The sequence below is a fragment of the Rattus norvegicus genome, chromosome 15 (assembly GCF_021556685.1).
Source record: "Rattus norvegicus strain SHRSP/BbbUtx chromosome 15, alternate assembly SHRSP_T2T, whole genome shotgun sequence".
Taxonomy (NCBI): domain Eukaryota; kingdom Metazoa; phylum Chordata; class Mammalia; order Rodentia; family Muridae; genus Rattus; species Rattus norvegicus.
Genome location: NC_141548.1, coordinates 53,121,423 through 53,148,814, shown reverse-complemented (window position 1 = coordinate 53,148,814; position 27,392 = coordinate 53,121,423). Strand labels below are relative to the sequence as shown.

The 27,392-nt window shown below is 43.2% G+C and overlaps 1 long non-coding RNA gene across 2 annotated transcripts; it reads right to left on the bottom strand.

Annotated features, from left to right (window-relative positions):
* Window positions 1-28: 28 nt before the first annotated feature.
* LOC102554416 (uncharacterized) lies at window positions 29-26,751 on the bottom strand. Of its 2 annotated transcripts, XR_015638935.1 has the most exons (6): window positions 26,610-26,751; window positions 25,125-25,197; window positions 24,527-24,579; window positions 7,824-7,925; window positions 5,075-5,221; window positions 29-497 (listed from the first exon to the last, which is right to left on the bottom strand). It is a non-coding gene; the product is annotated as an uncharacterized LOC102554416 (long non-coding RNA). The 2 variants fall into 2 exon arrangements; XR_015638934.1 differs by lacking the exons at window positions 29-497; window positions 5,075-5,221; window positions 7,824-7,925 and adding an exon at window positions 24,088-24,172.
* Between the last annotated feature and the right edge of the window lie 641 nt (window positions 26,752-27,392).

Here is a 27,392-nt window from a genome sequence, read left to right as displayed (position 1 = left end):
GGCTGAGAACAACAGCTGTGTGTATTAGTTGGGAGGTATTTAATGGATGATTTATAAGATGTTGAAGATAAAACTTGAAAGATACATGGGCAGCACTGAGGTGCAACGTTCTTGAGACATAGAGAACATTAAGTGCTTGATTGGCTGAGATGATTTAGAAGGAAGCCCCAGGCTCTCATCCAGCCACCCCTACATTGTTCTGGCATCTTCTCACCCAACAGCCATGATGCCAGGCTAGAGTAGAGATGTGCTGACTCGTAGATTTTAAACATAATGTGTGCTTTGTCTTTGGCCAACCCTTGAGGGCTTTCTTTTCCACAAGCCCCTTGGGGATGGAGCTTACGTTTTATAGAGGAAATCTGAGCAGTAGACGGTATGATGCTTCCTGGGGGAGAGCCCTAGCAGCTCAGCTGGTTTTCTTCTCTTTCTTCCTGCAGACAGACAGCTTCTAGTTCAATGGTTGATGGCTGTCTTCCTATCTGAAGATGGCATTTGGTCTTGGAGAAGAAAGATGAACAGGATAAGCAAGAGTGACCCAAACTCCAACCTTTTCCCCCTTTTGATATTTCTGAGACAAAACAAAGGCATCCGCTGTAAGATAAACTCTCAAGAAAGAGCTATTTAGAAACACCTCAGGGGCTCCAGAGACTGCGAGGTCAGCACACACCTGCTGGGCAAAAGTGAGAGTTCATATTCCAGAGCCCATATAACCGCCACGGCAAAAGGCTGGAGTCTCGGTGCTGTGAAAATGGAGGAAGGAAGATTGCTGGGGCTGCCTGGCAAACCAGACTATTTTACTCGGCAACCCCTAGACCAGTGAGAAATCCTGTCTCAAACATAAAGCTGGACAGCACCCAAGGAATGACATCTGATGTTGACCTCTGGTGTGCAAACACAAGCACACACATTGACATACACCTTTGCATACATGTGTAAGCCCCACAATAACATACACACACACACACACACACACACACACACACACACACACACTGAAAAATCTGATGTTCTGATTAGGACTCCTATCTTGTTCCATTTCTGATGCTTTTATAAAATTCCTAGACAAGAGTAACTTGGGGGAAAAGGGTTTATTTTAGCTCACTATTCCAGAGGGGATACATTTCATCATAATGGGGAGGGCAGGGCATAAGATCGTGGGGCCACTCTATCACATTGCATTGACAATTTAAAAGCAGAAAGAGAACAGGAAGTAAGGCCAGGCTATAGAACTTTAAAGCTTGTCCCAGTTACTTATTCCCCTAGTAATGTTCCACCTCCCAATAACTCCACAACCTTTTGAACAGTACCACCAGCGATGAACCAAGTGTTTAAATGCATGACCTTATGATCACATTCCAACGACAACATCCCATGCCTAGCTCATAAAGGCTCTTGGCTACCTTCATAACAGAATCTGTCTAGTCCTTTAGAAGTCCCCATTGTGCCTAACAGTCTGCAAACTGTTCACAAGTCCAAAGTCTCTTCTGGACACTAAAGGCACTCTCGTAACCTTGATTCTTTGTTCAATTAAAGAAAACTACAGATTTCCAACACACAGTGGCACAGAATGCATGTTTCCATTCCAAGAGAAAGGAATGAGAGGGTAGTGAGGAAAGACTGTGAAGAACAAGATCGAGACAGCTAGCATCAGATCCTGAGTCTAGTATCTGAGGCGTCACTTTCAAATGGCTCATGTGGCTCTGCTGCCCCTGGATTGGTAGTTGCAACATCCCCCTCTTGGGCTGTTTCCACTTCATGTATACAGCTCTTGTTGGTACATATCCCGTGCCATGGCTTTGGAATCTCCAACATTTTGGTTATATCTCTACCCTAATTTAGGCTTCACCTTTATAGCATCACACAATGGCCTTTCAAGGCCTCCTTGCTGACACTGAACCTGCCACATGGTGCCTGGCATTAGTGGCTCTCAGAAACCATGGAAGAAGATTCTATCACTCCCTTAACATTGCATCTTTCATCCCTCCAAAGCCAGCACCATTTTGATGACACTGCCAAGTTCTGTCGTCAGCTGGAGAAGGAACCTGTCCCCTGAGAACTACAGTTGCAGCAGCTTCTTTACGATAAAGGTGGTGAAAAACTTCCATAGGTTGTTGTTTTCAAGATTCATGAAATTCCTTTGGTTCTATCATTTTACAAGTGAGAGCCTTTGGTGGGCGGATCTTGCCACAATTCCCCACTATTCTACAATTTCCCACCATTCTAGTGAAGAAAAGGAGGCTTCTCTTACTGGGACCAATCTCTTTCACAGTTGGACACACTCTGTTTTTTCCAGCAGATGCTTTGGCTGCAGCCTTGACCTTCTCAGTGTACCTTTTCCTTCCAAAGTACACATACATGTTTTATTTTTGTCTGTTCCTCTTGTTGCTCTTTGCCATTGTAGACAGGCATAAGAATAATCAGTAGCAACCATGCCATAGAATCAAAGTTTTATGTCCAGAAATTTCTTTCATCAAATGAGTTAGTTTTAAATTACTTTAAAATTCACTCACACTCATGTTGTTGGGAGATGAACGAAGTAGTGCTGTATTTTTGCTGAAATATATAGAATAAAATCTTACCTTGATTACTTTTCTATTTCTATGATGAGACACCATGACCAAGAAGAACTAATTGATTGGCCCTTACAGTTTCAGAGGGTAAGAATCTGTAACCGTCATTGTGGGGAACATGGCATCAGATAGGCAGGCAAGCAGCCAGACAATGATAGTAATTGTAACAGCAGCCAAGAGTTCAGCCCTTGAGACACAGCCACTGGGCATAAAGAAAAAGGTGGCATAGTGTGGGCTTTTGAAACCTCAAAGCCCACCTCCAAGATCATGCCTCCTAAGGCTGCATCCTTAATCATTTCCAAACAGTTCCACCAACTATCTTCCAAATTATTCAAATATATGAGCTGGTGGGAGCCATTTTTATTCAAACCATCACAAATCTGTACGAGCTCTAGCTACATTTTTCATAGAGATTTGTTCTCTGAAATCTCAAATACTGGACCTCCATTATCTGCATTGTTTTTGGTCTTCTGGTCCTCTAGGTTCTCACTAGAATAGCCTGCTAATCAATCCTTGGACCTACATTGTCTGCATTTCCTGGCTTTCTGGTCCTTTAGATTCCCACTAGAATAGTCCATGAATCCCTGTTTATAGAATTCAAGGGCTTTTCTAGCCCAAAGTTCTAAACCTATTTCTAAACAAAGTTCTTCCATATTTCTCAATCTAATTCCAAAGGTCATGAGATCAGGTTTATCAAAGCAATGGCCCCACCTCTGATACCAATTACTGAATTAATTTCTCATTGCAGTGATTAAAAAAGAAAGAAAGAAAGAAACCCCAATTGAGGCAACTTCCTGCAGTAGAATCAATGAAGCAGAAATATGAAGCTGTCAGTCATGCTCACAGTCAAGGTGTGTGTGTGTGTGTGTGTGTGTGTGTGTGTGTGTGTGAGAGAGAGAGAGAGAGAGAGAGAGAGAGAGAGAGAGAGAGAGAGAGGAGCAAGCATTGTGCTCTGTGCTTTTTAGCTCTCCACTTTACTTTTAAAAAGTTCAGAATCTCTTCCCAGGGAATGGCACCATTTTCCAACTTCAATTAACATAATCAACTAATCCCCATAGACATATCCGCAGGCTACCCTGATCTAGTTACTTCCTCACTGAGACTCTTTCCAGATCATTCTAGATTGTGTTGTGTTGATGATTAAAACTAACCATCCCGACTCCCAACTCGATAAGGCAGTGAGTCACCACTGGTTTGAAAAGTTCTATTCTTTTTAATTTTCATTATTTTTACCTCACAATGCAAAACCATTGTGGTTCAGTCTTGGTTACTTGTGGTCTCAGGAGGGCCCATTACATCTTGTAGGCCTATTCTCGGGAGAACTACAAAGTAGGTAAGTGGCCATCATGCCTTTTCTACGCAGAAGATGGCCTTTTCTTTCTTTCCAACTCACACACTGGCATCCTCACTCAAGCTGATGAAATTCAACATCGATATTCCATACACCATGCTATGCCATAGCTGGTACAGAGGAGTGTCTCTGGGGACCAGTAATTTGCACTGGGGCCCTGAATGGTAATGGAGTTCTGAGACCTAAAAGAATAACCTCTATGATGGTAGGATTTCAGTAAGTAACAGGAAGAGATGTCATTTGGTCTTGTTAAATCTTTTTTTTTTCTTTTCTTTTTTTATTAACTTGAGTATTTCTTATATACATTTCGAGTGTTATTCCCTTTCCCGGTTTCCGGGCAAACATCCCCCTCCCCCCTCCCCTTCCTTATGGGTGTTCCCCTCCCAACCCTCCCCCCATTGCCGCCCTCCCCCCATAGACTAGTTCACTGGGGGTTCAGTCTTAGCAAGACCCAGGGCTTCCCCTTCCACTGGTGCTCTTACTAGGATATTCATTGCTACCTATGGGGTCAGAGTCCAGGGTCAGTCCATGTATAGTCTTTAGGTAGTGGCTTAGTCCCTGGAAGCTCTGGTTGCTTGGCATTGTTGTACATATGGGGTCTCGAGCCCCTTCGAGCTCTTCCAGTTCTTTCTCTGATTCCTTCAACAGGGGACCTATTCTCAGTTCAGTGGTTTGCTGCTGGCATTCGCCTCTGTATTTGCTGTATTCTGGCTGTGTCTCTCAGGAGCGATCTACATCCGGCTCCTGTCGGTCTGCACTTCTTTGCTTCATCCATCTTGTCTAATTGGGTGGCTGTATATGTATGGGCCACATGTGGGGCAGGCTCTGAATGGGTGTTCCTTCAGTCTCTGTTTTAATCTTTGCCTCTCCCTTCCCTGCCAAGGGTATTCTTTTTCCTCATTTAAAGAAGGAGTGAAGCATTCACATTTTGATCATCCGTCTTGAGTTTCGTTTGTTCTAGGGATCTAGGGTAATTCAAGCATTTGGGCTAATAGCCACTTATCAGTGAGTGCATACCATGTATGTCTTTCTGTGATTGGGTTAGCTCACTCAGGATGATATTTTCCAGTTCCAACCATTTGCCTACGAATTTCATAAACTCGTTGTTTTTGATAGCTGAGTAATATTCCATTGTGTAGATGTTAAGTCTTACCTCATGGGTGGACCATGTGAGATTTTTCTGATTCTTGTTTGCAGTTTCTCCCAGATACTTGGGTTGGGCTAAGGGGCCAGGAGTACTGGTTTTCAGCAGGTGAACGAATGCTTATCTTTGGTGAACTTCTCAGCACTGCAGTCTTTACTTGTGACAATAAGATCAGAAAGGTATAGTGACTGAGTTTGCATAAGAAACACTGGATATAGAAAATGGGCAGTTGGACTTATCAAAAAATATATAACGAGGGACAATTGTTCATCACAGAAAATGAGAACATATCACCTTAGGGGTCAGCACCTTCAGAGCAGTAGTTGTGTGTTGTATCAAATGGCTTATGAATATTACAGAGAATTTTGTGGTCCTGGGAGGTTATGTGTGTACCTGGGGGTCACTGGGTCACTCAGTGGTGGGGTCTGAATTTGGAATTATGCAATTTGTTGTGTAAGCCTGGCTTTTCTGAAGCTTGGGTATAGCTTCTCCTAGGAAGGAAGGTGCAACTGACCCATCTTTACAACCATGGTGAGGAGTCTCAGAGGTCTGATTTATGTGAACTGAGGTGACCTCTTGATGCCTGTTCTGCCTTTCCACCATTATAAACCCTTCTCTGTCCCATGCAATTCTGGACAATAAATGAAAAGATGCAGAGTAATTAGCCCCATTGCCATCTTTAACGGAAGAGAAAAAAAGATTCAGAAAGTTCTCTGCTTTTTAACTAATAACCACCTGGTGGCCTCAGTGCTCTCATTGGCTCCAAGGTCAGAATACATTACAGACATCATCAATATACCCAGCAAACAGAAGTACATCCAAGGTATTGTCATGGGCCTGGGAGACAGGAGCATATCATTTAATTCAATTTAGCCTAAGTATGCTGAGGCCTGTGTGAAATAGATAGAGAATGATAAAAGATTATTTTCTACATGAGAGAAGCCAGGGTGGACGGCCTTATTGTCTAGCGAAAGAAGTGTACGCCAATAGAGACTACATTAAAATATGAAGACAGACACTGAAACATAAACAAGTCAAGCACCGTCCTCAGAACATATGAACTCAACTCAGCACTACTGCCAGCCGATGAAGCAGCTAGACTCACTTTTACTCTTGTCCTTACTCTATGGACAATTTATGTCATTATGTGGTCAGAATACTGACATGGACTCAGCCTATCAACCATGTCCAAGCCTCATCATTTTTCATTCTGTGTGTGTTGTGTTGTGTTGTGTGTGTGTGTGTGTGTGTGTGTGTGTGTGTGTGTGTGTGTGTGTGTTTAGGGCTGTTTTGAAGGTATACATGATTGGCATCACAGTCTGACACAGAATGGTGCCACTGTACTGAGAATTGTTGCATGTTTTTTTTATGGTCACCATACTTTCTCTGTGCTAGTGAAGCCATGCCTGGCCATCACTGTTGTCTGCTCCATTTGGAGAACGTTACTATGTCAGGAATGCTGAATAAATGAAATAATACAGTCTGCAACTCTAGGAACTGGTTTTCTTTTTACTTGTAATTTTCTCAACATCCATCCAAAGTGCTGGCTGTTGCTTACATCAACACTTTAGTCCTATTAATCACCAAGTTCTAGTTCCTGGCACAGATGTCTCACAATTTCTTTAACCATTTACCCCATTGACAGACATTTGGATTGGTTTCAGGTTTTGACTGTTACAAATAAAGTCACTTACAAACCTTCATGTACAGATATTTGCATGAACAAAGTCTTATTTTTTTGTGCTAAATGCCTATGACGAGTTGATTATGGACAGAGTCTAGAATATATCTTATTTTGTGCTTTTATCTCAATGCCCAGTCCACCTTTGGGCTCATATTTGCGTACCTCTGCTACTTCTCATTGAAGATGCTGGCCAACAAAGGTGGATGTTCAGGAATGAAGAGGGTGATGGGTATATTGCCCAAACCTTGAGGATCTCTCTTGACTGGCTTGGTCCCATGGGAGCTTTGTGCAGGCAACCATAGGAGCTGTATGTTCTTGAGTCTTTGGTTCTGTCCTGGGAACCAAAAGTACCATGGCACAGGAGTCCTCCTAGCCTGTGTCTCTTACACTCTTTCTATGTCTGTTTTTGTGATGTTCCTCAGCCTTGGAGGGAAAAACGTATTGCCTCATTTGTGACTGAGGACTCTGGAGACACATATACTCTGCACGTTGACCAGTTGAGAGTCCCTACAAAAGAAAGCTACTCTGCTGAGATATGAGAGCTGCACTGATCTCTGAGTAGAAAGATAAGTGTTTAGAAGGCAGTTTGATATTGTGCCTACTTTGAAAAACAGTGGGTTCCCCTAAAGCCCTGTGTGTGATTTTGTCAGTCACAGGTTTGGCAAGTTTACCATACCAGGCATGAGTTTCCTCATGTGGAGTGAGTGAGACTTAAATTCCACCAGAAAGTGTTAAGGTACTCCCTTAATTTCCTGACTGCAGATGCAAAACCACTAGGTATCCTGTGTTAGAGGCTGTCTGTGCCCTTGAACTAGAACCCATATAAACCCTTTTTTTAAGTTGCATTTATCAAATGTTTTATATGTCAATGAGAAAAGTTATGAATTCATTATTTCACCCTACTTTATTGTGTAGCTAAAGGCAAGTCCTGTCCTAAGCAGGGAGACATTTAGTGGTTCTGGTATGGTGGGTCAGGACAAGCAGTTTAAGAGGGGCTAGAATTCAGAGTCACATGTGTTCCCTTGATATTGGACCGGGATGGCCATCCCTATAACCCAAGTCCAGAATCCTTACTTTGGGCTGAGAGGGACGGAAGTGAGAAGGTACTGTTCTGGTTTGCCATGGCTGGCTTGACAGCTGCCTTCTTCCCCATCATTCCAGTCAAATCTACAAGTCCTAGAAAGGGAAGAGAGAAAAAACATCAGTCTAGGTTTGAGAAATGCTTTCTTTAAAGCATGTAGTTGAATCGCCTCGCCAGCAGACAGGCAGAGCACATCTAAATGATTTAGCTGCAATACACAGAGTTCATGGAGTGAGGAGTTCCCATTCCCATCTCTGAGAAGCTAGGAACTGAATAAAGCCAAACGAATGCTTGGCAGTGCAGTGCCAAGAATCATTTGCGTTCTTATTTAAAGGTATAGACCCTTATTTTGAGTAAATTCCCCATGGTTTCAGTAAGATATTCCAGGCTACAAAATATTCATTCCTTATATCATAAAACCATCTTAATTAGAAAATTCAAGCCATTTTTACCCCGCAAGCTTCTGTATCTATTTAGAACTGCAAGGCTAATAATAATAACACAACAACAACAACAACAACAACAACAACAACAACAACAACAACATCTTTTTTGTTGTTTTCTTTGAGACAGGTTCTCCTGTAGAGCAAGATGACTTTGAACTCACCAAGAAGTTGAAGATAGCCTTAATTCCTGACTCCCCTACCTTTGCCTCTAAACTTCTGGGATTATAGTTTATTATTCCTCTACCTTGCCCAGCTCAATAATTAATATTGTATGTCAAATATTTTCGTGTGTTATGTCATTGAAATCTTCATAGAAACCCATATGGACTTAGTAATGTTGCTGTGTCTAGTTTGCAAAGATTAGGTTGAGGCTAAGAAAGGCGAGGTCACTTGTTCAAAGCCACTGAGCTACTGAGTGGAGACGGCAGACATGCTTGCACTCTGGCCAACAGTGTGGCTGTGAATATCCATTCCAAAGCTGGGCGGTGTAGGCTACTCGAATTCTGGGTTTCAGAGCCTCATTTTTTGATCCAAAGTTGGTTGTCAGGCTCTAACATGGGCTGGGAGGCTCAGTTTCTGGATGAAGTAGTTAGAGGTCGGTCTCTCTACTTAGTGTAGGACCTTGAAATAGGTCAGAGCTATGCTGTGTCTCAGTGTTCCATTTGTGTCAAGGATTACAAACCTTACCCAGAGAGTGCAAAGACTTGAAAAGGCCCATGGCATGAGTATGTTCAAGGGAATTTTACTTTAATTCAATGGTTCTCGACCTATGCATTATGACTCCTTTAGGGTTCAGCCCCTTACACAGGGCTAACAGATCAGATATCATGCATATCAGATATTTATATTATTATTCATAACAGTAGCAAAATTAGAGTTCTGAAGTAGCAACAAAATAATTTTATGGTAATGGACCACCAGAACATGAATTATATTAAAGGGCCACCAGCATTAGGAAGGTTGAGAAGCACTGTTCTCAGAGTACAGTGTTGCAGGGGAAGCACGAGTGAGACTATAGCATCTGTGGGAGAGAGACTGGCTGAAGGAGCCAGGGACCTTTAGGTCACAGCCTGTCTGGGTTTGCCATCAGTCTGGCCTCAGGATCTCTGGATCCTGAGGGCTTCTGACTCCCCCTCCTCTAGCCCAGGATATGCTGTGGAATGGTGGAGTCAATTCTGGCCCCATGGTTATTCCCTTTATACTCCTGGCCCAGTCAGAATCCCTTCTTAACCTGGAGTCTTAATCACAGGGAGCAATTACACGAGAACAGAACAACAAATTGAGATCGATACCGACTCGACTGTCTACTGGAAGAAACAAAATTTATGATTTGGCTGGATTATGCTTACCTGCCCAAAATAGCAGTAATTCCAAGCAACCCCACCAACCAGGATCAATCAGGGCATTTTATTACTTTGCTAAACCCTGCTTGCTCCCCACTCTCCAACGTCCATCTCGTTAGAACCCAATCTCCAAGGAAAATATTGCACTTGTTATCAAATTTTAGAAGAAGAATTTATGGCAGAGACAGATTGATTTAAAGCCTTCTTTTAAAGGAGAGTGAGGGCGGTGGAGAGGTAAATTTTGCAGCGTCTTTTAGATTGGTTCTTTTGCTTATCTCTTCATTTTATGACATAATCTGTTGTAGCATTACCCAGGGTCCTCTGGGCTGAAGCTTCTGGCCCAGCGTTAGATAAGGGGGAGATATTGTCTGGGTGTAAAGTTTAAAGCCCGTGGCAAGGGCTCATTTTTCTCATTTCAAGCAAGGGAAAAGGGATATAAAATGAAAAGCAAGCAATCAATAAAGAAGAAAGATAGAGATCTTTCCAGAAAAGGGGGGAAAAAAGAAATCCTTAGCTCTCAGACTACTTTCCTAACTAAGACTTTAAGGGGTTGATAATGAGTTCACACATCCTGTGGTTTGTCAGGGACTGGAGGGCAGGTCCCCAATGCCTGTATAATCCACTGCCCTTTCCTCTCACATTCTGCACCATGAGTGTTTGCATTTTGTTGTAAAACTCATCTCTCCTCACTCCTCCTGTCCAACTTTTAAAACAAGAGCAGATTGGATAATTACTTTTCTTGTAATAGATGGGAGTTTTAGGGTTTTGTTCAAGCACAGTAACACGGGCTCTGACCCTATCCTGCCTGAGTGGACACTTCTATTCCCCCATGGCTCATGAGCGAATAAAAGAAAAGGTAAAAGGTATTCTTTGGTTAATACTGAAGTTTATGATAGACTAGTGTGATTTAATGGTTCTACAGTCATTCTGTTGTTAAAAAAATCAATATTTTCCTGGGAAAGAGTATAGGCTATCATAAATATACTCCCAGTTATATGAACTTTAGCCATAGAACTTACATACTGCAGAGGCCATAATGAGCAGCCAGGAAACAGCCCCCAAAGCATCAGAGGAAACAGGGCACTCCATAAAGATGTCCATCGACCTGTGTATGGCCTCAGTCCCTTTGAGACCAAGAGCTTTTCTGTGACCTTGAGGAAATGAGAGTTCCCTGTGGAGTTTCTGTGCTCCTCATTCCAGAAGAGCAGGGATGGGATCAAACCCCGAGTGTATCCTCAAGGAAAAAGAGGAGGCAACAGTAAAGCAAAGGCAGCCCAGAGTCATCAGACAGAGGCAGGGTCTTGCAAGTGAACCACTTATTGACACAGTATGTTAAGCAAAAGAAGACAGATTCAGAAAGAATAATGTGGCATGTCCTCCAACAAGTGATTAGTGAGCTCTCTTCCTTTTTAAAGGTTTACTGAGAGGGGAGACTGCAGCTGGGTTGTACACACTAGTAAACAGAGACAGAGAGCGAAATGCTGGTTACCAGGGTTCTGCCTGCCCAGGAGGAAATGGGAGACACACGTCAGAGGATACAAATGGCAAATGATTAGACTGAGCAATTGAAAGACCTAAGCACAATAGGAAAATAATAGTGTATTATATTCGGGACTTTTATTAAATGAATAGATTATCAGGCAGATGAAAGAATGGGAGAATATGGGACACAATGGGCATGGTAATTATTCATCCACTGTAGTCATTTTGCTAAATACATATCTTATAACATTATAACATATCTTATAACATTATACTATATGCTGTATGCCTTAATATGTAATATAATTTAGTTTGTAGAGATTGAATTAAGTCCTCTACTGCCTAATGTGGGCTTTGAACCAGTCACATACCCCCATTTTATAAAGGAAAAAAATGAGACTAAGGGTTTTTTTTTTTTTACATCAACTAAAGTGCTGAATTTTGAGTTTAGGGGAAGTAGGTACTAGACATATGCCATTGATTTTGGCTGGCTAGCATCTAATGCTTTCTAAGTCTTGGGGTTTCTATTTCTCAGAGCAATGTTTCTGCCATGGATTCATGCATTACCACCACCCTCCTTTGCAGGTAGGGCAAGTCAAAGACACATAACCTAGGCTTCACTCAGGAGATGGTGAGGCAAAGCAGCAGGTACTGTTATTCTCTGGTGGTTGTGGACAAATCCCTGCTTGTGGGTAGGTAGTAACAGCAGTGGTGACCACTAGTCACTGTTAGCAGTCATTGTTACCAGCAGATAGGGGGCTCAGATTCCAGAGTGGTAGGACCCCATGGGTGGAGTCTAAATGCCATTCCCCCCAGGGTCTTGTGTATACAGTTAAAAATTCCTTTTCTAAGGCAGATTCCCCTAGGTGAATGCCATAGGACTTTGCTGCCAGCAATCCTATGGTAGGGTTGACACTCTATAGGTAGGAAGGAATTGTGATACTCAAATACATGAGGTATATTGTCTGGAGCCATTATCCCCTCCAGGACACAAAGACTACAGTTGTGATAAGCAATCTTGATTGTTAATTTGATAGCCAATGTGCTGTGTCTAGAGCATTGCTTGGGGACACATTTTCAGAAAGGATTATCCAAGGAGGGAAGCCCTATGCTGAATGTGGGTAGAACTGTCCCTATGGGCTGGGAACTAAGTGTCATAAGAAGGAAGACAGAAGGATGCTTGCTCATACTGGCAGGGTATTCTGTGCAGTAAAGGGTTTTCCTCCGCCATGCCCTTTTACCACAGAATCCTAACTTTCCATATACCTGGAGACCTACAACAAGTCCACCATGGCTGAAGTCTCTGAGATGTGTGAGCCCAAATCAGCCCTGACTCTTTTCTCAGGCATTCTCCCATAGTGACAAAAGCTAGCACATGAGCCCAACCCATTTACTACCAAGTGATTGTGTGGTGTTGTTGAAGATCCATCTTGGGCTTTGCATCATCCTTATCACAGGTCATAAAGTCACTAGAGCATGTCAAGTTTGGTGATGAGGATCTCATACAGAACCTCCCCTCTGCTCCAGGAGTGTCCCATGGGTCTATTGTGCAAGCAACATCATGGATTGGGACAATAGCCAATATGGAAGGGAGGACTCTTCTCAACTTGTCTGTTGAGTGAATCTCCACACATTTGCCCACTTCAGTCAGCACAGATTCTCATGGGCCCACCTGCCTTTCCCCCGGATGTTTATATCTCTCCCCGAAGTTCCCCGAAGGCTGTTAAACATTCGCTGATTCCATGTGTCACTGTTAAGCAGTACCCATGCAGGCTCTCCCTGATGCAGGCTACTCTACCCATCATTCAAAAGTTTACTACCAATGGAGGGATTTCTTCCAGTACATCCCACAGAACTATTCCTGAGAGGGCTGTTTTATGGCAGTCATCCATTTTATGCCCACAGAAAAATCGCAAGCTGACCTTTCCATGAACCAAGCCTGTGTGTTACACTTCTCAATTAGCTGAACATAATGGTAGTAGCTGCTGAAAGAGAGCTCCAATAGAGCCGGGGACCCTCCATTGTAAGGTTGGGGTGCGTATTCTCCCTGGCAACTTATGAGGTCTCAAATACCTAACTCATCTTTGTCATCACATGACATTCCATGGGCACTATGGAGGAGTCATTCCATTTGGGTGAATAAGTGCTCAATTCAACACTATTCCCCCCCCCTTTTTTTTAATTTAGAGAATACTTTATTAGTTTTTGTAATCAAACCCACGTAGATAAGACCTTACATATTTAATACAGTGTGTTACCCCTGTACAAATGGAAAAAACTTAAGTTCAACATTTCTAGACCAATATGGCTGTTAATTTCTGTACAGTGCCAACTCAACACAGTAAACGGGGATACTTTTTTCCAAAGTTGACAGCACAGCTAAAGTTTCAAAAAATTCAAATTATATATCTGTATATATATATATTTATATTTATATAAAAAGACCAATAATAGCAGTGTGTTATGCATCAACAGCAGCAACAGCTTTTCCAGGTTCTGCAGTCATCTAAACAAAACTGTAGAGACATCCAGCACACTCCATTAAAAAAAAAAAAGTAAAAAAACAAAACCCGAGAAGACAGCACAGTTCTGTTACTCTTGTGGTACCTGGCACCATTTTTTTTAAAATTAGCTTCTCAATCATCATCTGGAAAGAAAACATTCTGAGCAACATCATTAAAAACAGCTCTGTTAAAGCACGGTCACTACTACGTATCATAAAACAGGTACAAGCTATTTTACATCCACAGAGGTATGATACAGTACTGTCCTACATCTATAATACTAGAGGATACAATTTAAAAGGCATTATTTGAGACTTGATTCTACTTTTCCAGCAGAGGGCCCAAAGGATGGTGTGACACAGCTTTGTAAAGAAACATACTCTAGACAGGATTTCCTTTCACTAGTGGCACAGTTCTAAGGATTCATTCTCTCCATGAATGTCAGCTAAAACCGTTATTTAAAAAATGAAATATCCCTAGAACAAAACCGTATAACCACCGGATTCACATGAAGATGACCTAGTGGAGACAAGCTGGACCTCACCTTACCAACAAGCTATCAAATCTGTTATGTTTAAACAGTGAGACCTCCAAGGAAGGAGATGCCAAGTAGTGCTTCAAAGCTTCGGACCACAATCAAACACAGCATCCTTCTCAACAGAAGCAGAAGCTCATCTGAATATGCTCAAGGATGTTGACATCAACATTTAATCATCTCCTCACTCATCCAGGAAGAAGGGTAGATCAGTTACTACTGTACTTTATTGTGTTCAACCAAATCACCATGTTACAAAAATAGCAAGCTGCCATAATAAAAAATAAGGCTCCTCTATCCAGCACCAGATAGCATCATTTTACTTTCAAGCCTAGAAATTGCACACTTGTATATAAACCAACTGAAGATGAGGATTGAGAGTTCATCTTGGTGGATTTTTCCTTTGATGAATATGAAGTGTCCTTCCTTATCTTTTTTGATGACTTTTAATTGAAAATTGATTTTATTTGATATTAGAATGGCTACTCCAGCTTGCTTCTTCTGACCATTTGCTTGGAAAGTTGTTTTCCAGCCTTTCACTCTGAGGTAGTGTCTGTCTTTGTCTCTGAGGTGTGTTTCCTGTAGGCAGCAGAATGCAGAGTCCTCATTGCGTATCCAGTTTGTTAATCTATGTCTTTTTATTGGGGAGTTGAGGCCATTGATGTTGAGAGATATTAAGGAATAGTGATTATTGCTTCCTGTTATATTCATATTTGGATGTGAGGTTATGTTTGTGTGCTTTTCTTCTCTTTGTTTTGTTGCCAAGACGATTAGTTTCTTGCTTCTTCTAGGGTATAGCTTGCCTCCTTATGTTGGGCTTTACCCTTTATTATCCTTTGTAGTGCTGGATTTGTAGAAAGATATTGTGTAAATTTGGTTTTGTCATGGAATATCTTGGTTTCTCCATCTATGTTAATTGAGGGTTTTGCAGGATACAGTAACCTGGGCTGGCATTTGTGTTCTCTTAGGGTCTGTATGACATCTGTCCAGGATCTTCTGGCCTTCATAGTTTCTGGCGAAAAGTCTGGTGTGATTCTGATAGGTCTGCCTTTATATGTTACTTGACCTTTTTCCCTTACTGCTTTTAATATTCTTTCTTTATTTTGTGCGTTTGGTGTTTTGACTATTATGTGACGGGAGGTGTTTCTTTTCTGGTCCAATCTATTTGGAGTTCTGTAGGCTTCTTGTATGCCTATGGGTATCTCTTTTTTTAGGTTAGGGAAGTTTTCTTCTATGATTTTGTTGAAGATATTTATTGGTCCTTTGAGCTGGGAGTCTTCACTCTCTTCTATACCTATTATCCTTAGGTTTGATCTTCTCATTGAGTCCTGGATTTCCTGTATGTTTTGGACCAGTAGCTTTTTCTGCTTTACATTATCTTTGACAGTTGAGTCAATGATTTCTATGGAATCTTCTGCTCCCGAGATTCTCTCTTCCATCTCTTGTATTCTGTTGGTGAAGCTTGTATCTACAGCTCCTTGTCTTTTCTTTTGATTTTCTATGTCCAGGGTTGTTTCCATGTGTTCTTTCTTGATTGCTTCTATTTCCATTTTTAATTCCTTCAACTGTTTGATTGTGTTTTCCTGGAATTCTTTCAGGGATTTTTGCGATTCCTCTCTGTAGGCTTCTATTTGTTCTCTAAGGGAGTTCTTTATGTCTTTCTTGAAGTCCTCCAGCATCATGATCAAATATGATTTTGAAACTAGATCTTGCTTTTCTGGTGTGTTTGGATAATCTGTGTTTGCTTTGGTGGGAGAATTGGGCTCCGATGATGCCATGTAGTCTTGGTTTTTGTTGCTTGGGTTCCTGCGCTTGCCTCTCGCCATCAGATTATCTCTAGTGTTACTTTGTTCTGCTATTTCTGACTGTGGCTAGACTGTCCTATAAGCCTGTGTGTCAGGAGTGCTGTAGACCTGTTTTCCTGTTTTCTTTCAGCCAGTTATGGGGACAGAGTGTTCTGCTTTCGGGCGTGTAGTTTTTCCTCTCTACACGTCTTCAGCTGTTCCTGTGGGCCTGTGTCTTGAGTTCACCAGGCAGGTTTCTTGCAGGGGAAAAGTTGGTCCTACCTGTGGTTCCAAGGCTCAAGTTTGCTCGTGGGGTACTGCCTAAGTCCTCTCCGTGGCGGCAGCAACCGGGAAGATCTGCGCCGCTCTTTCCGGGAGCCTCCGTGCACCAGGGTTCCAGATGACGTTTGGTGTTTTCCTCTGGCGTCTGGATGTGCACAGAGTGCAGTCTCTTCTGGTTTCCCAGGCGTGTCTGCCTCTCTGAAGGTTTAGCTCTCCCTCCCACGGGATTTGGGTGCAGAGAACTGTTTATCCGGTCTGTTTCCTTCAGGTTCCGGCGGTGTCTCAGGCACAGGGGTCCTGCCGCTCCCGGGCCCTCCCCTACGAGAACCCAGAGGTCTTATGCAGTTGCCTCTTGGGCCAGGGATGTGGGCAGGGGTGGGCAATGTTGGTGGTCTCCTCCACTCTGCAGCCTCAGGAGTGCCCACCTGATCAGGTGGTGAGGTCTCTCAATTCAACACTATTAATATTGATGTTTGTCTATAGGTAATGGCATCTTTCTCCAGAATCATAGGAATCTGTATCTAATCTAAGCTATTTCTATGAATGTCACAGCACTCTTATACGTGATAGGTATCACCCTAAGCCATGAAATCTAATGAACCATGTATTTCAAACACCGGACCACTTGTCCTATAGCCTAATTCAATGTCCTTCTTGTTTCCATGACATGATGGTTCATCATGTGTGTGGGTGTGCCCACACATATGGGCCTCATTAGCTTCTCCAGTCACTGGCTAGAGGCTCTTGGGTTCACTTCCTGGGAAACAAATCCAAGGAACAGAAAGAAGGAAAATGGCTGGGGAAAGAAAGAACAATTACAAATGACAACACACACACACACACACACACACACACACACACACACACACACACACACACGAAGCATGCCTGAGAGTGATGAGCTTCCAGCAAAAAATACAAAGATGACTATCAACTGTTGTCAAGGGTTGGTCTTTAACATTTTGAAATAAATTAATGACATGTATGTATGTATGTATGTATGTATGTATGTATGTATGTATGTACGTACTACGTACCTAGGTATGTGTGAGCATGTGCTTCAGCTTATACAAAGGACAGGAGACAACTTGTAGGAGTCAGTTCTCTCCTTCCCCCATGTAGGTCCCTGAGACCAAACTCAGGTTACATGCTTGGCAGCAAGTGTCCTTAATCACTAAATCCATCTCACTGGGTCTCACTTCCCCCTTGTCCTCTGCCCCTTCGTAGCTCATTAAAGTCCTCAGGGATGGAATAGACTCCTTATCTTTGCAGATTTTCCTCTGCATCACCAGTCTATGTATCCTTACAATGTGCTCACAGCACTCAGTACTTTCCCCTCATCAGGCCTAATTCAGATGATTTTCAAGTGTAGACACGGGATTCCAGGTGCCAGAAAATGCTTCTGCTTCTAGCTGAGAGCAGTGAATCTGCCATCTCTGTAACGTGCTAAACACAATTTTCAACAGCAAGGCCCTCTTTAAACACTTTCAGAAGGTGTTTACACAACCATGATTCCATCGCTTCTGTCATCTCAGTCATTACTAGTCATGAAAACTCTGATAGCTGCCCAGGAAGTGATGTAATTTCACCATCCCTTTCTGGTGATCTTGTTTTTAATCCTGCCTCCTTAATGCATACCACTGAGGACCCAGGGCTTAAGACAGGATGCAGGTATACTATTTATCTCATTTGAAGGCGAGGCCGGCAGCCCTGGGCAGATAGAGAACAGATGAAACTGTATAATGACTATATTCTCTGCACGCGTATCTTGGAAGTCTAAAAGCTGGGCAGAGTCAATTTCTCCAAGCTAACCTGCCTGTGAGGTGAGGAAGCATTTGCCCACCAGCTGCTGCCAGTCACTATGTGAGAGTTGCCTGAACAGCACAGCACTTCTCTGATTCCTCCAGCTAGAGTGAGCCCCAGCAGACAGTTCTGCTGCTTAGGGTTGGAATTTGATGCAGAGTTACCAGACAGACTAACTTCACCATGGCTCAGTCCTTTCCATGTAGGGCCAGGCCATCAGAGGAGATGTAGAGTACTGTGAGCCTCTGGACTCTGCATAACTTCGAGGAGAATATGTCAAAGTGAGCACCGAGGGCAAACTTGCACATACTATGTGGTCCACACATTAGCTTTGATTATATCACATCTGAACAACTTAAGGAGCTAAAGATGGGCAGAGATAGCAGACAGATATCACTAGAGTCTGCTTGGGTGTTCCAAGTTCTGAGACAGGAGGATTCTCATGTCAGAGGCCTGAGTACTCACCTTCTAGACAGCCCTCTGTGCTCAGAGTCTCCTAGACACAATGAGTTCTTTGAATTGTGCTGTACTTTTCTAGGCAGGTAGCTGTGCAGTGGCCGAATCTGGCTAATTGTATGGCCACTGTGGGCCTCATTAGCTCCTCCAGTCACTTGCCAGAGGCTCTTGGGTTCACTTCCTGGGAAACAAACCCAAGGAACAGAAAGAAGGAAAATGGCTGGGGAAAGGAAGAACAATTACAAATGGCAAGTCCCAACCCCCAAAATGCAATTACTTTTCAAACAGATTGTTTACTTGGGACTGAATGAATCTGCTGGGAGCGGACCTTGTAGGCTGGCCAGGGCTCAGAGATGCAGGAAAGAGCACTGGGCTGCTCAGGGCCGAGTAAAGAAAAGCAGGTGTGTTGGCTTGCAGGCCACTGGGAGATGACAGGAAGGGAAACCAGGACACTTGTCTCTGCTGCCTTCTTCAGATGCCCAGCTCCTGTTGATCTGTCAGCCACCTCCTCACCTGCTTCCAACTCCTCACCGCAACCCCTCAACCTGTCTCCAGGTTGTCACCTCCACAGTACCCTGTTCATTGATTTGTTCTGGACTGCAGCTCGAGTTCTGCTACCCCCAGTCAAAATGTCCCAACTTCCTCCCTGATCACTCATTGGAAGGATCCAGGCAGCCTCTCTGCTCAAGGCTATTCTGTAAAAAATTATCTCATTGGTTCTCCCCCTGAGCCTATGATGTTCATTGCGTCTTTATCTTGTTTGTGCTTTCTTTTTAAAAATCCAGGGCTTGGTCCCGTGACCAGCACAAGTGATCAACCTAGCCTCAGCTTTCTTGCTCACAAGAAATAGCCATTGCTGGCTTAGTGAGTAAGCCATACTTAGTGAGTATGCGCTTGCCATATAAGCCTTACAGCCTGAGTTCCATTCCTGGGACTCACAATGAAAGGAGAGAACTGATTTCTGAATGTTGTCCTCTGACCTCTGAAAGTATCTATAAATACTCATATATTACACTTACACTTACACTTACACTTACGCACAGAGATAGAGACAGGCAGACACAGAGGAAAAGACAAATGCTGAGAGGCGGAGAAATAATAAATAAGGTTTTGAAAAAATGAAAATAGGAGTCTAACTAGCACTGGGTGTATGCTAAGGTTGCTGGGATGCCTGAGGCGGTCACTGCTACTTAAATGTTTAGCACAGTGTCTGGTATCTGGAATCAATTGGATTGCCTGGTCTGGCACAGAAAGTCAGGAGCCATTCTCCTCAGCATCTGACCTGCCTATTGTTTCTAGGACTGAGAAAAAACCTAGGTTGGTCAGGTTTGGTTTTTTATCTCTATATTCCGACTTATTTACTTTAGACTAATCAAAGTATAAATCTGAGATGTATTTGAGAAGCATCTACTGCAAACTTTTTTTTTCTTGACTGGACAGTATTTAAATTAGTCCAGCATAAGTGAAGATTCGGAAATCTCCAGGGCTTGTAGAGAAGATTCTGAGAATGGTTATCTTCACTCAATATACAAGTACTGCTTCAAAGGGAAGTGTTTCCTAGGGCTAGCCCTGATCTCTAGGATGAGCCAAACTTGTCTGGGCTAGGACTAGCAACTGCGACATTGTTATCAAGCTGGCCTGACCTGCTAGAAATGAGACCATTGGATGATACACATTGGCCCTGACAGATGTCCCACCTGTTTCTGTTTTAGGTTTTGTTTCTGTTGGTTGGATACAGGACAGGGGGACTGTCCCATTTTGCTCAGGCTTGAAACAGCTCTGTGCCTCCCCAGAAGCAAAACAAAGGGGGAGCTAGAAACCTGAGCTGTGCTTTAAATCTTGGCTCACACTCCAGCTGCTTCATTTGTTTGCAGACCCTCCCACAACTGCTGCTTCCTGGTAGTTTATGGACATGCATTGACCCCAGGAGAGTGATGAAAACATTCTGACCCTTGGGCTTCCATCTTGGTTTAGCCAATGGGAGGCACTGAGGAGACATCAGAAAGTGAGATCAGAATATTTATCCTCTTGGAGTGCGCTCTCTCTCTCTCTCTCTCTCTCTCTCTCTCTCTCTCTCTCTCTCTCCTCTCTCTCTCTCTCTCCACCCCTTCTCTGATTGTGAGAAATATACTTCCTATACAAGACTACTCTTTTCCAAGGACTGCTTGGTCTTACTCCTTTTCCCACAGACCTGCCCTTCCTTTGCCCTAAAGGCCAAGGCATGAGAACCAAGGCTGTTACCCTGGTTCATATTATAGTCTCTTGCTCAATTAAAGTAACCATGCCATAGCTTTGTAACCTAATCCTCCTATCTATCTTTGCTCCAGCATTGGGATTCAAATACCAACTTAATTTTTAAGCAGCTATATGACCTTAGAAGAGATACCCCAGCTCTAGATGTCTCAGGGTCCTTTAATATGAATGAGTGTGTCTTCCTGACTGTCAGGCAGAGGTCTTCTAACAGAGTGGGAAACAGCACATCCTCAGAGATGTGATCCTTAATTGCTCAGCAGCTCTATCTGGGAACACAGATGGGGAGGCAGAAGCAGGCAGTCTGGGAAGAAACACTAGCATAAATATACTCACACATCAGGCAGCAGGAAGGCCAGAGGTGAATTAAAACTTGATCTAATAGACAGTTGACCTAACCAACAAAAAATTTCAAGGAAGTAAGATTTGTCAGCATTTTCCACAATAGCCAGATTATGAATTGGTGTAAATGACCAACAAATGAATCCATAAAGAAAAGTATGGCCAAAGGACAGCTGATTGTGTGGCACCCAGCCACAGGGCATTCATCTAAAACACAAACTACACCCAAGGCTCAGGGAACATTGCTGAAGAGAAGGCAGAAAGACTCTAAGAGACATAAAAATAGGAAGCTATACCCATGAAGTCTCATCAACATGACTGCCTACATAAGACCTGACCAAGGATGACACTAGGCAACATGCTACCATGAGAAAGAGAAACCTTGAAGAACCCCAATCCTAGAAAAACAATTACAGGCAACTAAGGAATGTTGAGAGCAGGAGAAACAGTCTTCCCGAGGGAAGAGCTGGATGCAGTAGCTTGAGTTTGTAATCCCAGCTCTCCTAAAACAATAGGAGGCCAAGACAGGACAATCCTTGGGAACTTGCAGACCAGCTAGCCTGGTGTTCCACAAGTGAGCCCCAACAAGGAAGAAGGTAAGGACAGAAAGCAGGAGCCCCATAGAGGCATACACACACACACACACACACACACACACACACACACACACACACACACACTGGGGTGGGGTATCATTGTTGGGTATCATAAAACCCATTGCTTTGTTTGCTTTGTCTGATGAACATACACTAATAAAAATTTGAAAACAAAATCATTGACTAGGCAATAGCTGAGGGTACTAAGGGAAACTGGGGAATGGTGAAGGCACGGAAACAGTGATTTCTGAAGAAGCAGAGACAGGGAGCCTTTATCCAATGTCATATTTGCCAAGAGTGCTCAAGCTTTAGAACTCTACAAGGAAGTCTGGAATCTTGAAGCTATCTATGAGTTCTGTTATAATCTGAAGGTTCCCCCTGCTCCCCTTTCCAACTCAGTTCTTTTGAATTTGATTTCAGGTGAGACTGTGGCTACAGTGTGTTTCTATGAAAAGAGCTTATATAGGACATATTTGGCATGCCCTCTTATTTCTCTCATCTTAGCTTCTTGTTCTGGGAATCTCTGCAGACATGTGACTAGCCTCTGCTTTACCTCCTATTGTCTACACTTGGTCTTCTCTATCTACATCTTGTAAGGAGCTATGAGGGCCTACTTATTTACACCGCCTCCATGACTCATTAGGAAGAACAATGCGAAAGGCCAATTCTCAGGGGAATCCTTTATCCACGAGTCAGAATTTGAGTATGTATATTTTCATTTCATATCTTGCAAAATGGTGAAGCAGAATAACCTCTTCAGAATTCCCTCTGGGGATTGTATTCCAGCTACACTATTTCTGAATCAACTCTACAGCAGGCTCCAGGCTGACTCTTTCTCTCTCTTTTTCCTCTTCTCCCTTCTCATTCCTACTGCTGGGACATTCATTGCCTAAGGTAAATTACTAGGCTGGGTGGATGGCTCAGTGAAGTTCTTACCTTGCAGGTACAGGGACCTGATCCCATGTAAAAAGCCGGTTTAAGCTGAGCATGCTGTCATATGACTTCAATAAGAGGCAGAGGCAGGCAAATCTCTGAGTTCCTGGACAGGATGGTTTTAGGTCAGCCAGGACTGTTCAGTGAGTCCCTGTCTAGTAATCTCAGTGATGGTGAGATGGGAAGAAGAGACAAGCAGGTTCCCAGCTAGCCTGGCCTATGTGGTACAGTCTCAGGCCAAGAAGAGACTCTTGTCTCAAACGTTAACTGGAAGGCACATAAGCTGAATGCCTAGGGTTGCGCTCTGTCCTTCACATGCCCTGTGCAAGTATGCATCTGACCCCACAGGAATGCCTCTCCTGAAAGTGTCTTCACACAAAAAATATAAGAAGAAATGACCTACTGGAAAATCCTTGCCACACGTTTTGTGTTGCCAAGGGAACCCCAGAGAAGCCATCATTTCGTTTGGTGAATTTTACTGTTGCTTTTTATGACACTTTAATGAATATAGTTTATGCCCTCTTAATAATACACAAATAGCTGGAAACGAGCCTTTCATAAATAAGACCACAAATTCAATGATGAGTCTCTCAGCAGCTCCCTCTCCCATGAGTTGCGCATCCCAACAAGGTTAGCATATGTTGGAGGAGGATGGCTCAGTGGAAAGAGCAATAAGTGGGAGGCAGGTGCATGCACTCCTTAATCCATCTCTTCTACCATCTAATCACATGATTAGAAATACTTGTTTAACAGCTTTATTGAGTTATAACTTATAGGCCATAAAGTTTACCCAGTTAAACCGTATAATTCAGTGGACTTAAAAATATTTCTGGAGTTGTACACTGTAATCTAGTTTTAGGGCAAACTAAATCCAGCAGTCATTACCTACTCCCTAGTCATTCTTCCCAATCCTAAAGCTTCTCACTCCTAAGTCTTGAATAGTTACTAATTTACTGCCTATTCCTACGGAATTTTCAATTCTAGACATTTCATAGAAATGGGATCACACATTGTGTATTGTTTTTGCTTCTAAATGACTGCCTTCTTTGATTTAACAGCACACTCATCCACACTGAAATATTAGTTTTTTAAAATTAATCTTCATTTAGTTTTATGTTATGTGCATAAATGTTTTGCCCGCCTATATGTACATGGACCATGTGTGTGCCTAGTAGCTGTGAGGCTAGAAGATACATACAATGCCCTGAAACTGGAATTATAGATGATGATGATGAATACCACATGAGTACTGGGAAATGAACTGGGATCCTCTGCAAGGGTAACCGGGGCTCTTAACCACTGAGCCACTTCTTCAAGCCCTGGAGTGTTATTTGATTTTGTATAACCATCAACTTTCTGAGTTCAGCTTTTATACACTGGAAGAGCCTCCCAGGTCTCTTATCCTTCAGGGCTTAAAATGTAATGTGTCAGAAAGTCTGTCTTAGTCAGGGTTTCTATTCCTGCAAAAACATCATGACCAAGAAGCAAGTTGGGGAGGAAAGGGTTTATTCAGCTTACACTTCCACATTGCTGTTCATCACCAAAGGAAGTCAGGACTGGAACTCAAGCAGGTCAGGAAGCAGGAGCTGATGCAGAGGCCATAGAGGGATGTTACTTACTGGCTTGCTTCCCCTGGCTTGCTCAGTTTGCTTTCTTATAGAACCCAAGACCACCAGCCCAGGGACAGCACCACCCACAATGATCTGGTCCTCTTCCCTTGACCCCTAGTTGAGAAAATGAATTATAGCTGGGTCTCATGGAGGCATTTCCACAACCGAGGTTCCTTTTCTGTGATAACTCCAGCTTGTGTCAAGTTGACACAAAAAAACAGCCAGTACAGAGTCCTAGGGGGATGGGTACTCCAGTGTTTGTTTTGTAACTTTAGCTTTGAGGTAAAAAACAAAATAAAACAAGACAAAGAGATGAGGAATATCGTGTACCTCCGAGGTCTTATTCGACAGTTGGTGCCCGTCTGTGTGCAGAAACCAATTACCTATGAGGAGTAATTGAAATCATTAATAGCCACAAACAAATGTGTCTATTCTGCAAGTAATTTGCAGTAACATTTAGTAATTGATAGTAATTTTTAGTAATTAAACACCAAGTAATTCATTTTCCAAGGCACACAGTCATTTTATGGGGTTCCTTGGTGCTCCCACAGCAGATCTTAATTACTTAACCCAAGCTCAGGGAGTATTTCTGTCATTTCTACAAAAATATAGACAATGTACTATTCTCAGTAAGCCCCAATAGCGAGAAGCAGAGGAGGAAGAGAGCAATTTCCTGGGGCAGAAGTAATTAAAAGAAGGAAGCTACCTTTGGGGCCAACAAGGTTGCTGAGTGAGGTCCTTTAGATTTATTTATTTATTTTTTGTCTAGGATGCATAGTTTAAGTGAAATCTGGGTTACAGCAGCTTATTTTTGTCTCCTCTTAAATGTTTTGCCTCAACCTTGCCTGGGCATATTACAAATCCACAAACAGGCAGGCTGTGGCAGGTACCAACTTCAGGGACTCGCTTTTTCACTTCAAGATATTACCTGAGATTTGGGTCCTGGTATAGATCGTCATGCATAATTCGACTTTATCCAGGAATCTGCCTCTTTATACAGCCTGTGAGATTGGAGGAAGCCAGATTTTAGTCTGGATCTTTGTCACCAAACCAGCCCTTAGCTATTTTATTATTGGTTCTTGCTAGAGACTGGTTTAAGACGGCAGGGTATATGTGATCCTGTGATCTATGTTACTCTGATCATAGTGAAGGAAGCACTCTCATTCTCTGGTAGCAGGGAGGTCTCATTTCACCTCTTACTCCCCAGGATATTCCCATCCAATAAAGGAGACTGTCTGTTAGAGGAATGCAGGCAGCCATCTTGAATTATGGAAAATCCATGTAATAGACAAGCTCTACTCAGAGATAGGTAGAGAGACTGTCTGAGAAACTGAACCTGCTTCCTGCCTGGATAATGCTTGGCTCCAGATATTGTCTGGAGCCCCATTTCAAGGCTTCTAGTCAGCTAGGAACTGTGTTATATTTTCTTAGGTTTTTATCTAGTTTGAACTCGTGTTCTGTTATTTGCAGCCCCTAAGCATCTTAACTAACCGGGCCCCGGTTCTGATCCCTGGTTAACATCTCCATTCCACAGACCTGTCTCCCCACTTTGCTTCATGCACAATCCCCCAAGCGTAGGATGCTCTGTGTCACTCTACTCTGTGAGCAAAGTTATGAATGTTCAATCTTAAGTCTAGGAAGGTGGGACCGTAAGCCATGCCAGGAAGCTTGGTGGGTAAAGTGGATGTGAGACCCGGAAACTCGGTGAGTACATACCTGAGATGGTAGGCACCTCCCTGCTCCCTGCCAAATTCCTGGCCTGGAACACGTATCATACTTCCCACATAAGAAAAGGTGACCTGCAGTCACGTAGGCCTGGAAGAGTTCTCCATGCTAATGAGAGGTACTTAGAGACCCCGAGGGTTTAGCCAATAGGCTCCCCTTCCCAGACATTCACCCGAGCAAAAGGTATTTAACCTTGGGTCCACCCTGACAAGTTGGTACGGTGTGCATCCATTTTCCAGGATAAATAACCAATAAATAGTTTGAAACCTAGGACTCTGTCTCATCAAGAATCACCATGGGGAGCATGGAGGAGGCCTTCGCCTACAGAGCAGAAGCCTAAATCTCCTATCAAAGGCCCATCTGTGCTCCCAGACATCACTACTGCCAAATTAAGGACAAACACTGGTGAGCTAAGCCGGAGCTCCCCAAGTCCCCGCCCTGGGCTAAACTCTGTCTTCAGCCTGCGGGCTCCCAAGAGTCCCAGCCTCATCGTCAGCCTGTAGACCCTCTTCACTTTGTTCCTGACTCCTCTGTGCAGCACCCCATGAATGACTGAGTGCCGGAGAGGGGGTGAGTGTGTCTGGGAACCCCAGCTTCAGCTTTTCCACATTCTCTCTCTCACACAGCACTTCCCTGAGTCCCAGCATCTGCCCTGTGGCAGCACTGGGATAAACACAGTTAAACTCACCTCCTTTTGCCTCCCAAGCCACCATGCCCTGCAGCAGGGTAGAACACAGACCCACACAGGGACACATCTTCTTTAGAGCTTTAGCCAGGCGTCTCATCCATGACCCGCAGACATGTATCATAACAACCAGACTCTGAACAACACAGGCATGTGTCATGTGACCGGATGGACTGGAAGGGAGATGAATCAGCACCGGTAGAACATTTCATCAGGCAGTCTGGCAGCAAACACAGAAGGCATTCAGAAGAAGGGAAAGCCATCTGGGTAAGGTAGGCTGGGAAGACATGGAACCATCTTGAGACAAGGAAGTCGACCCTGCATCTTCAAAGATATGCTCTCTTTTGATAAAAGCTGCATGTGAATTTCTTTCTTTGATTTGCTCTGTTTTGTTTATTGGTTATCTACGACCTCTTAAGCATTATGCCAAGCTGAATCTCGTTTAATTTCAGAACAGTATCCACAAACAAATCCTGCCTTTTCCTTTTCCCAGCTGACGGTGCTCATGCTCAGGTAGTCTCCTGCCTCCGGGTCCAAGTGTTCACTGCACCTTGTAACTTCCACCTGCTCCTCAAACAACAGGGTTAGCACACCATAGACCGGAAGATTTGTAGGTTCCAATGGCAATACAATCTCTTGGGATGTCGCACTCTATTCCCAATTGAAACTTTACACATCACACTGAAACTTGAATTTTCTATCATTCTCATATGCCACGAAACATTCTTCTTCCTCTGAAGTGGTTGGAATGAGAATGACTCCATAGGGTCATATGCCTGGGTCTGT